Source organism: Manis pentadactyla, chromosome 15 (assembly GCF_030020395.1).
Source record: "Manis pentadactyla isolate mManPen7 chromosome 15, mManPen7.hap1, whole genome shotgun sequence".
NCBI classification, from domain to species: domain Eukaryota; kingdom Metazoa; phylum Chordata; class Mammalia; order Pholidota; family Manidae; genus Manis; species Manis pentadactyla.
Genome location: NC_080033.1, coordinates 5,865,943 through 5,876,411, shown reverse-complemented (window position 1 = coordinate 5,876,411; position 10,469 = coordinate 5,865,943). Strand labels below are relative to the sequence as shown.

At 38.7% G+C, this 10,469-nt stretch overlaps 1 long non-coding RNA gene across 1 annotated transcript; it reads right to left on the bottom strand.

Moving 5' to 3' along the window:
* Positions 1–2,369: 2,369 nt before the first annotated feature.
* Positions 2,370–9,131, bottom strand: LOC118928752 (uncharacterized). Its single transcript, XR_005031327.2, has 3 exons — positions 8,000–9,131; positions 3,804–3,918; positions 2,370–2,477 (listed from the first exon to the last, which is right to left on the bottom strand). It is a non-coding gene; the product is annotated as an uncharacterized LOC118928752 (long non-coding RNA).
* Between the last annotated feature and the right edge of the window lie 1,338 nt (positions 9,132–10,469).

Genomic DNA, 10,469 nt, shown 5'->3' with positions numbered 1-10,469 from the left:
CAAGTTGAAAGAGAGAATGCACAAGTACTCTTATAAAACAGCAAAAACGTTCAATGATTGGAAAATATTCTTAAACTTATTGATTTGCTTATTTATGAAAATAAGTACATCGTAGTCCTTATATAACCGTCACTCCATTTATACTATTTGACCCAAGGCTACAATAAAATACAGGAGCCAATGAAAAGCACCATTAAAGACTGCAAGTTAATAAGAAGAGGTGCTAAGATTCTTTTCTGCTAAGAGAGGGATGTTCCTCAAAAAATTTTGCCCTGTTTCCCTGTCCAGTTGTCCACACATCCAGAGCTTTAGTTATTATTTTTCTCAATACTCTGGCTTCTAATCAGATTCTGTTCCCCAAAAAACAATTATCTGTTCCCTTTTGGCTTCTGATGATCACAGCACAATAAACTACTGTTTTCTATAACGTGCCCTCAGATTCTGCAAAATAAAGCACAGCTCACATCCTAGGAGCACTTGATTTTTCAACCTACACACACCCTGATTACATTTAACTGCACAAGTTATTGTACATTGTAATTTTCTTTCAGTGCTTTTTTAACGTCTATATTGGAACATCATCCATTTAACTGACTTGTACAACTGCTGTGTGACAGGCACCATGCTGGATCCTCAAGCAAGTCAAAGGAATCATCAACCCTTTAAAAGTCAGTGTGAGAACGCAACTGGATTTTTATTTTTAGTAGTGTTTCAGTATGCCATTCCTAAGATGTAAAGTACTTAAAAAGTATGTAATTTTAGCATAATTCATGTATAATAGATTTAAACAGGACTAATGATGCTAACATAATTACTAAAAATCCAATGAGTATAAAGTTTCCTAAACATGATTACAGCTCCTAACTTTGCAGCTGAATCACAAAACTAATAAAATCTGTGTCCCTTTTACCCTGGAAAAAAATGCACATTTATAAATACATATAAATTCTGTACAATATCAGGGAATCTCAGATTATAAATCTTGATCTAGAGAATGCTTTCACTAAATTATATGTGAGTGATCCTGAATTGACTATGTAGAGCTAAGTTTCATACTCATGTGTAGGAACTCACAAAAACACACTTTTTAAAAATTAAAATAGCTTTAAGCTAACATCTATGCTGCCCACTTGTTACAAAGTAGCTTAAAGATGGGTTTTATACCTGAGAATTAAATCCCAACTATATCCAAAAGAACGAACCAGAAAATTTAGTAGTTGGTCCAACTCCTCAAAAATAAGCAGACCTCCTTTCTTTAAGCTAGAATCTGTTATGGAAAAATCGGAATAACCCTCCTTGTTTATTACAATGAGAAAATATCCTAACAAAAGAAAATGCTTAAAAACTATAGATCAAAGTCTTTAACTGCATTTGAAAGATTGTCTGAGTTATACTTAGGCTGCTAGAGTTATACATAAGATGGGACTCTCAATTCAATCACTCAGAACTTACATTTAGTAAAATGTACACTTTAATCTAATCTAGTTACACTTGTACAAATTGTTAAGATCTCAAAGTTCTGCATCCCATCATCATTTTACTTTCACATTTGTCTGACAGACCATCAATTATTTACAACATTTCACATATAAAAGATTCTATACACTGATCATATAAGTGAGTTAAAACCAAAAGGTCATATATTATTCTTCTGTACCTTTTAGAATGAAGACCATACCAATAAAGAGTCAGATTTCCAGTAACCTGAGAACAAAATCATGAACTTGAAAATGTTACAATACCTACAGACTGAGGAGTGAAAAACAGCTGCACAAAATGCACTAAAATTAAAACTACTAATTAAAAAAGAATCTTGGTTATCTGACTTCCTCTGGGATCCTTTAATTCTAAATTACCTGAAGACAGCAGCTAAGGCGCTGCGACACTGCGTGAGCAGAGTGAATGCCCGAGGGGACACGCAGGGAAGGGGGAAGGAGACGCTGATGAAGGGCAGCACCTGCAAGGCAGCTGCTGTGCAGAAGGGACCACACGGTCCACACCTCGGAAGCTCCCGGAGGCACCGCTCGGTCACAGAGTCATATGCACATGGATGACAAGCAATCCACAGCAAAGAGGCAGAGGAAGACCTGGGCAATATATTCTCACTAAGCACAAAAACGAGTATGACAGTATTTCCCAAATTTCTGTCACTCATGTGCCACTTTGTGTCTGAGTATTCTATTAAAATAGCTCACAGAATTCTACATTAAGTCCTCAAAAAACAGACTTCTTGTCTGTTTTACTCTTAAATTTAACCTAAGAGCTGTGCACTGATGTAGCTATTCTGAGTCCTGAAGAATCTTATTTAAATAGAAAACTATCTTTACCATTCTTAGAAAGATATAAGGGGCCCTACGATACTCGCGCCGCATAAGCTTTGCTATCCTCATGAACAGAACCTCATCACCTCCTTTATCCGGATGGTATTTAAGTGACAACAAACGATACTGTTTCTTGATTTCTGCTACTGTTGCTCCCTGAGAGGGAAAGCTTTATTTCAGTAAAAATAAGCACAATGCAATCAAAACATAATCCATCCAATTTTGAACTTAAAATATGAACTATTCAGTATTTTCAGGAAGAGAAAATCAAGTTTTCATTCTATATATTTTGTCCCCAAAATTTCACCCTATGTACTTTTTAATAAAAATATACTTGTTTTGCCCCATACCTACTATGTGCTGTGCAGTACACTAGGCACTGACGATTGAGGGTTAAACTATAAAAATGCTATATTTAAATAAAGTATAATGATGTTTAAATATCAAAGAATGACAATGGTAAATGAAGCCTGGCTAAAAAAACCCTCAAATCAAAGGTTAACTTCCTTTCTAAGAAATAATCTGAAGAATATGTGGTTTCATCTGCTTGTCAATATTTTAATATTAAGTAAACATTTATTAAGTTTACCTTAATTGTTTCCTAATTAGACTCAGTTTCTATTATTATATTTTTCATATTGATTTTTTATGGCATTAAATCCCCAAAACATTTTAATCTTAAAAAAATCTCTTGATGACCATGATCACAATAAGAAAAATCAGATGATCTGCAATCAGCTAGAGATAAATACACTCCTACTATGTATCTCTGTAAAGCCATCTACTGTGCACAGACTATAAGTAAAAGAAAGTGGTTTGGGGAAAATATGGAAAGAACACTAGATTCAGGCTGGCTACTAAAGAGTTATGGACTGCAGACAAGACACAAATTTTCCAGGCCTCATTTTCTCCACTGGAAGAAAAGGAGATGATCCCTAGCATTCATTTCATTTCTAACTTTCCACTAATATGCCTAAAAGACTAATTTTCTATTGGGATCAATCAAGTTCAAGCAAGAAATCACCTAAGAGGCACAGCCAAGGTTAACCCGAAGGACAGTAACACCCGCTCTCCATGAGACAGAGAGACGCACCACACCCTGGGTGCCAACTGACGCAGGCTTGTGAGATCTGCCACACCACTAACATAAACACACCTGCTGGTTTTAAACTTTGCATTAAACCACCTTATATATCTTTTAAAAATATACTAACTTCTCATCTCATCTTTAAATATTCTTACATTCTAGCAATTAATTACAATCCAGTCCTTATAATAGGATGGCAATCAACATCTGTAGCTTAAAAATAATATATATATACATTAGAATAATAATGGAATGGATACCTTATTTTAATAAAAAAATTTAACTGACCAAAGTCTGATTTCTTTAGGCCCAGTCCACTTTCTTTTGGGATGTGGACCTATATTATTTTCATGGGATCAATAAACTAGTGAGCATTATATAAAAATACTACTTACGGGAACCAAATTTAATACTTCATAAGGATTGTATTCTTGGTATTCTCGGTCTGTTTTGGAAACTTTGTATGCAAAGAATAAGAACAACGCCCACCCTGCAAGCAGAACTATTTTCCTGTTAAGGAAAAAGATAAGTGAAAATTGAATAACTACATCTGCATGGTTTCCCTTTAGGGGTCTAAAGACAATACACAAGACCGAGGCATAAAACTACCTAAGGTAGTCCCATAGCACTACGCTACTGACCCGAATCCTGAGGCCCCTGAGCTGGGAGCCGCCATGCCAAGGACAGCGTCTTTTCCACCTCTGAATTCTCTACAATCTGGACAGTGCCTTGTGTGTAATATTTTCTTAGTTACTATCTGCAGAATTTTATTAAAGAAGTTAATTCAACTTATTAGACCTATCACATCAAAATATATTAACTCTAACTATTCAGTAAACCATTTAATGTAAAAAAGAATTGCTCTTGATCTTGAAATTACACTTTCAGCAAGATAACCTACAGAAAATAATGGGTCAACTGTAAAAAGGTAAATAAATAGCCTTCTTTATAATAGCAAAACTTTGTAAATGACCTAAATGCCCATTTATAGGGAACGAATTAAATGAACTAAGATAAAGCCACATAATGGAACATTTTTTAGCTGATAGATAAAGATGTGTACAACAGGTTAAAAAAAGATCTAAAAGAGCACATAGTTTGAAAAAAAATGTCTTCTCTCCAGTATGTTCTGCTTAGTAAAAATATTTAAAAGACTGATACTACCAGTGTTGGAGAGACTAAAGAGAAAGTAACCCACACATCCTTCACTCTGAAGAGTATCTGACAATAAGGTATCAAAAGCCCAAAATAGGTACAGACCCTTTTCACCATCAATCTACTCCACTTCAAGAAACTGAGAAGGAAATAAACTAGAACTAAGTACATAAAATATAAAAGGGTAGTCACAGATAATAGAAAATAGCAGAGAACACACATACACAAATGCCCATCAATAAATTACTGGACAAATAAATGAATAGTACATCCATACAGTAAAATACTATCTAGCCACTAAAATAATATTTGCTGTGGAATATTATCTACCTTGTATTCCTAAATTAAAAGAAGGTAAAACCGTTTTCAAAGCTGTATGTATGTAGCTAAAAAAGTTTATTATAAATACATATATACAAGGTAAATATCTTTAAGTGATGAAATAATTTTTTTATACCCTTTGTATTACAATTTGTTTAACAAAGACATAAAATGAACCACAGGAGGCCTAATCAAACAGAACTGTGGAATGCCCTGTTTTCAAAGACAATGAAAACGTTCCATGTGTTTATAAACTCTCCTGATAGGAACCTAACTTAAACACGGTTATTTGGAATGAGCCTCCAGCATCCACTTCAACCTACCTGCTGACCTTTATCACCCTGATTTTTCAAACAAAATCAGTCCCGGTCCCAAAGTCCCCTAAGCTTTCCCACCATCATGCTTCGGCATCTTGGATCCTTCTACCCAGAATCCCATCTCTGACTATCCAAACTCTACTCAGCTTTCAATTCAATTCAAATTATCCACCCTCCAAGAAGCAATTCTTAACCCTCGCCAAGACGGTGAGTGGGGAGGCCGTGGTTACAGCCAAGCAGCACAGACAGGACCTTCCTCTTCTGACTCGCCGCCGGCTCCTCGAGCAAGTGGAAAGGGTCTTCCTCGGTTTTAACCAACTCACAGCGGCTTCTACACAGTAGGCACTCACATGCACTTTTCTTTCCATCTGGCCAAAACAATGCTCTAAACCTTATTAAGGACGAAATGCGGTAAGCTGCGCTCCACACTACCTATACGCCCAAAGGCCAAGACAGGGCCCCTGGAACACTCCCGCTTTGACCTGGCCGACTAGGGAGAGTTAGCCAAGACCCTAGGCTCTGTAACAAAGCTACCTGGGATCAAATCCCAGCTTTCCCCACTTAAGAACTGAGAGATCTTGGCAAGTTACGTAGCCTTTTATAACCGTTTCCAATTTCCAAGGCACGTGTGAGAAGTTAGTGGGATCAGGTATGAAAAGCACCTAGACGGTGTCTCACAGACAGCAAACAATCAGTTTGTATTAGCTGTTCGGTGCAGCTCTCCCCCAAATCTCAGACGGGCCCTCCTTTCCTTAGGGAAGCCTGCTCCGTCGGGAGTCGCGGCCGGGAGCCCTCCTCTGCTCCTGACTTCCCCCGCCCAGCCCTTCCTAAACACTCTACCATTACTGCTTACTTGCCAGGACCCTCCAAGACTAAGATGTTGAACCGTGTCTATTTGTGACTCAGTGTTCACACAATACTTACTCAATGACTAATAATTTAAAACAGTAATTTTAACTTAAACCCAAAGTTTGTTAAGACCCTCAATATGCTAAAGAACACTTGAAAATATACTTTATCCCCACATGAATTAGTAACTGCACTTTGTTTTGCCAACTCTCCCAAAAGGCTAACATGGCTCAGAAAACAGATACACGGTGAAATCGAAAACCACTAACGCAAGATTTGAAAGCAAGTAAGGGTAGAAGAGAGGGAGCAACATGCCTAGGATACACGACCGCCAGGAGAGGCAGCACCTGGCTCTCCCAGGCAACGAATGGAGAGGGGAGGCTCACGCCCGACTTCCCACAGCAGGGAGACCGCGCCGCACCCCGAGAGCCGCAGCAAAGGTGGAGACAGAGCGGGCCGCACATCGCGCTCTGTGCCCCGTTCTCTTCCATCATGTTTAGCTTCTCTGAAAAGGTGTTTTCCCCACGTGTAGCTTTAGTAATTAATTTATGAAGTCTAGTGGGTTTTTTCTTTAAAATACTTTAAAAGTCATTTTGGAAGCAACTTCCAGCAATCAGAGCATTACACAATGACAGCTTAATTTTGAAAGAAGGCTTCAGGGTTAAGTAGCAAAAAGGTTTTTTGATGGTTTCTGACCTTATCTAAATTGCTGCCGGATCTATTTAATTCTTCCGTAAACATCTTTGATCTGTACTCCTATTTAAATAAATCAGTACACTAATCACTGAGGAGAACGTCCCAGAGTTGGGATTTTCTTGAAAACTAAGGCTCAGATACCCACACAGTGTTGACCAAAGCCAAAACAGAAGAGATTGGGTGGCAAAAAATTGGCTGTGGAGCCTCAGAAAAGTCTGATTTAAAATGATATCAAAAAACAAACAGTGAACATGAAACTACTCCTGAAAACACGAATTTTTAGCCTTCTAGTTTCACATCATTAAAGAACCCTTAACACTAAAGCTAAGATCCCTCTCTCTATAAAGGAACAAAGCCAGGCAAAGTCAAATCTTACAAAGAAAAACTATTTAAAGTTACACAGATATGCTGAAAACAACCATCATCATTTAAACCAAGATTAAAAAATACATGGGCCTACTTTCACTATTTCCTCTGCTAGGTCTGCCCCTCTCCTACCGCCCAGAGGTGCCCGCGGCTCCCAGCACGCAGCCCTCTGAGAGGGGCGGCTCTCACCTGCCAGCACTTTCACCTATTACCTCGGAACGGATGCCCGAGGGCGAAGGTCCAAAGCCCAGGCTCCAGACCAACACATCCCACAGCCTCACAAAACCAAGCAGGCCCACTGTGAACAGGCCCGCGGCCTGTCTGAGCAGGTGCGGCCGCCACAATACAGGGTGGCGAGGCCCCTCCCACCACTTCTAGCTGCAGGGTCCTGGCCAAGTCACCTCATCTCCTTAGTCTCACCTTCCTCATTTGAGAAAAAGCAAAAGCACCTACCTGGAGGCTGACCTAAAACTCATGAGACGAACACAAGCCCTGGCACAGTGCCTGGCACACAGCCCATGCGCTCGATAAACTGACTGTCACCGTCAACTGAGAACTTGACCATGGCACCTGTCTGCTTTGGACAACCTTTTAAAGATTCCCCCATAATCTTTAAGACAAAATTCAAAATCACGGCACACAATGCACAGGGTCATCTTCAAATTCCAACTTCTCTTTCTCCCCTCGCTCCCCGATTCAGAAGTAAGCACGCCTTCTATGAACTTCAGAGCCACTGTGTTCAGACAGCTCTCAATCTCACAAACCCCACTTTACCCCTACTAAGCTGCAATTTCTTCACAGTCACGTTTTACTCATCATGTATCTATTTTATATGATACACAGCTAAGCGTAAACATTATGATTTTTTATTAAAACCAACTACTTACTTTACAGTAGGAATAATATTTGGCTGGGGTTTTAATAACCATAAACGACACCACATACATCTTCCATATACTTTTCTGATATTCTTTAGTCGAATTTGCTCTGTCAAAAAAGAAAAATAAGGTGGTAAGTTAATTCATAGTGAAAGCACAGCTACACTTAATACCATACTAACCTTCATTACCATGCTAATATTTTATTGGAACACAGAAGTATTGCCTACTTAAATAACCTTTAAGAAAAATCCACAAAATATGTTAAGTTTTCTGCCACTTAGAATGAACAATCTTATTCAAGTACCAGGCAATCATTTGTCATGTGAGACTTAAATAACCTCTAATTGAAAAACATAAAAACTGACTTGAACCCAAAATATTTAGTCACATTAGCAATCTCTGAGAAATTCTCCTTTCCTTTCTGCTATATAAGGAACAAGTATAAGTTGAAACATTCAGTTTACTAAGGAAGGTAAGCAGAAATGGTATCCTTGAAACATGAAAATAATTACGGTAAACTAGAAAAGTCACCCAAACCCATAAGAAGTTACAATAGGTTCGTGCAAGCATATGACAAAAGGCTTTTAGTCCCCAGGATAGTTCTGCAATTTAATTAAAAAGGAATTAAACCAAAACCCAAATACCATGTATTACTTTACTAAACTCACCACATTCTCTTGGTTTGAGTAACCCCCTCAAGATTAAAAATGAATACCAACACGATGCTCAATATACCTAATGCTACGTAATGCTACATTTGTGGCTTGGAATAAAATGTCCAGTGATAGTATCGCACTCAGAACCCAAAAGCACTACCCCAAACAAACGTAAATGCACACATATATTCTGAAAACCAGATGATGACTCGGAAAATAATCCTGGTGATCACAGACACCGAGGCTTGGGACACGAGGAATGTGAAAATAACTGTTTCCTAAAATGTAAGGGGATAAAGCTGTACTTTTAAATTACGATCCCCTCAATTTAGAAGGTGGTTACATCCATTAAACCCATCATCAATTGAAAATACACCTCACCCCCCACACCTGAGCGCTCAGCCTCGCCTTCCTGACATGTGCTCAGAACGTTCACACCGGCCTGCAGTCGGGAAAACTCATCTAGCACAAAGCCTATTTGATTTTGATAATAAAGTGTTGAATACCTCATGTAATTTATTGAATCCTCTACTAAAAGTGAAAAACAGAATGGCTGTGTGCGCCAGAGTGGCTGTGAGCGTGCCGGTTGTTTACCCCCATGCTCACCCTGCCACCTGGGGGTGCTGCTCACCCAGCATCGGGAGGGCACTGCACGTACACTGCTAGCCCGGGTTTTCCCACATCCTCAAATCAAATAATCCTAAACTGAACCATCAGAAATCAGGGACTGTCTGAACTCCATTTTATACTGTGATTTTTAAATATGCAACTAAAACTTATGAACATTTTAAGTAGGTAAGGCTTCATCCTTAAAAGGATATGTATTCAAGATGGCCAAAACCCTTTTTCATCTCCTTAAGAAATAGGAGAATAGTATGTCAGATCTTGTCACTTCTCTGCTTAAAAACCTCCAAAAGCTTCCCACTGCACCTAAAATAAAATTCAGCCTTCTTACCCTGGTTTGCATACACAATCTGCACCCCAGCTCTACCTCTGACTTTATCCCAGATTATTCTCACCTGCCACCTCCTGCAGTTTTGATCTGTTTGAGGAACATGCTCAACTCTTTCTTGCCTTAAAGGCTTTTGTACACAACTGTGCCCCCAGCTTGAAATAGGCTTTTCCTGCCCAGTCCAGATCCTTGAATGCCTGGCTCCCTTTGTCATTCAGCATAAAGAAATGTTCTCAGGAAGATTTTCTCTGAATCCTTCTCTACAGATATTTATCACTACCTGGTATTTTTTATTGTTTATATACAGTATGTCGATTGGCTCCCCCACACTAGGATGTAAGCTTCAAGAGAACAGGGACCCCGTCTATATTGTTCACCCCCATATTCCACTGCCTAACACAATGCCTGGCAAATAGTAGGTGCTTAATAAATACTTGGTGAATGTATGAATTATTTCATTTAGTCCTTCCAACCATGAGGCAGTGGGGAGTGTATTATTATGCTTAAAAAAAACCCTGAGGCCCAGAGAGGTTAAGAAACTTGCCCAAAGTTACAGATGGTACTAAAGGAATAGCAAATACCACTAAAGAACAGAGACAGGACTTGGGCCAGGTTTAAACTCACAGGCCTGTGCACTTAATCCCATCATTTTACCTGCCTTTCCCGAGTAACAGAATAACTAGATTGCCTAAAAGTCTCAAAGGAGCTAAATTATACCATGCCCCTGTTCTCACTAATCACACCCATCACACTGTATCTCCAAAGCAGAAAATATAATAGGAAGAAATCCAAGTCAAAAAATTTAAGAAAAAGGGGTAGCTTAAAAAATTGATTAAGTAAATGATAGCTCTAATCAAAGATCTGTTGA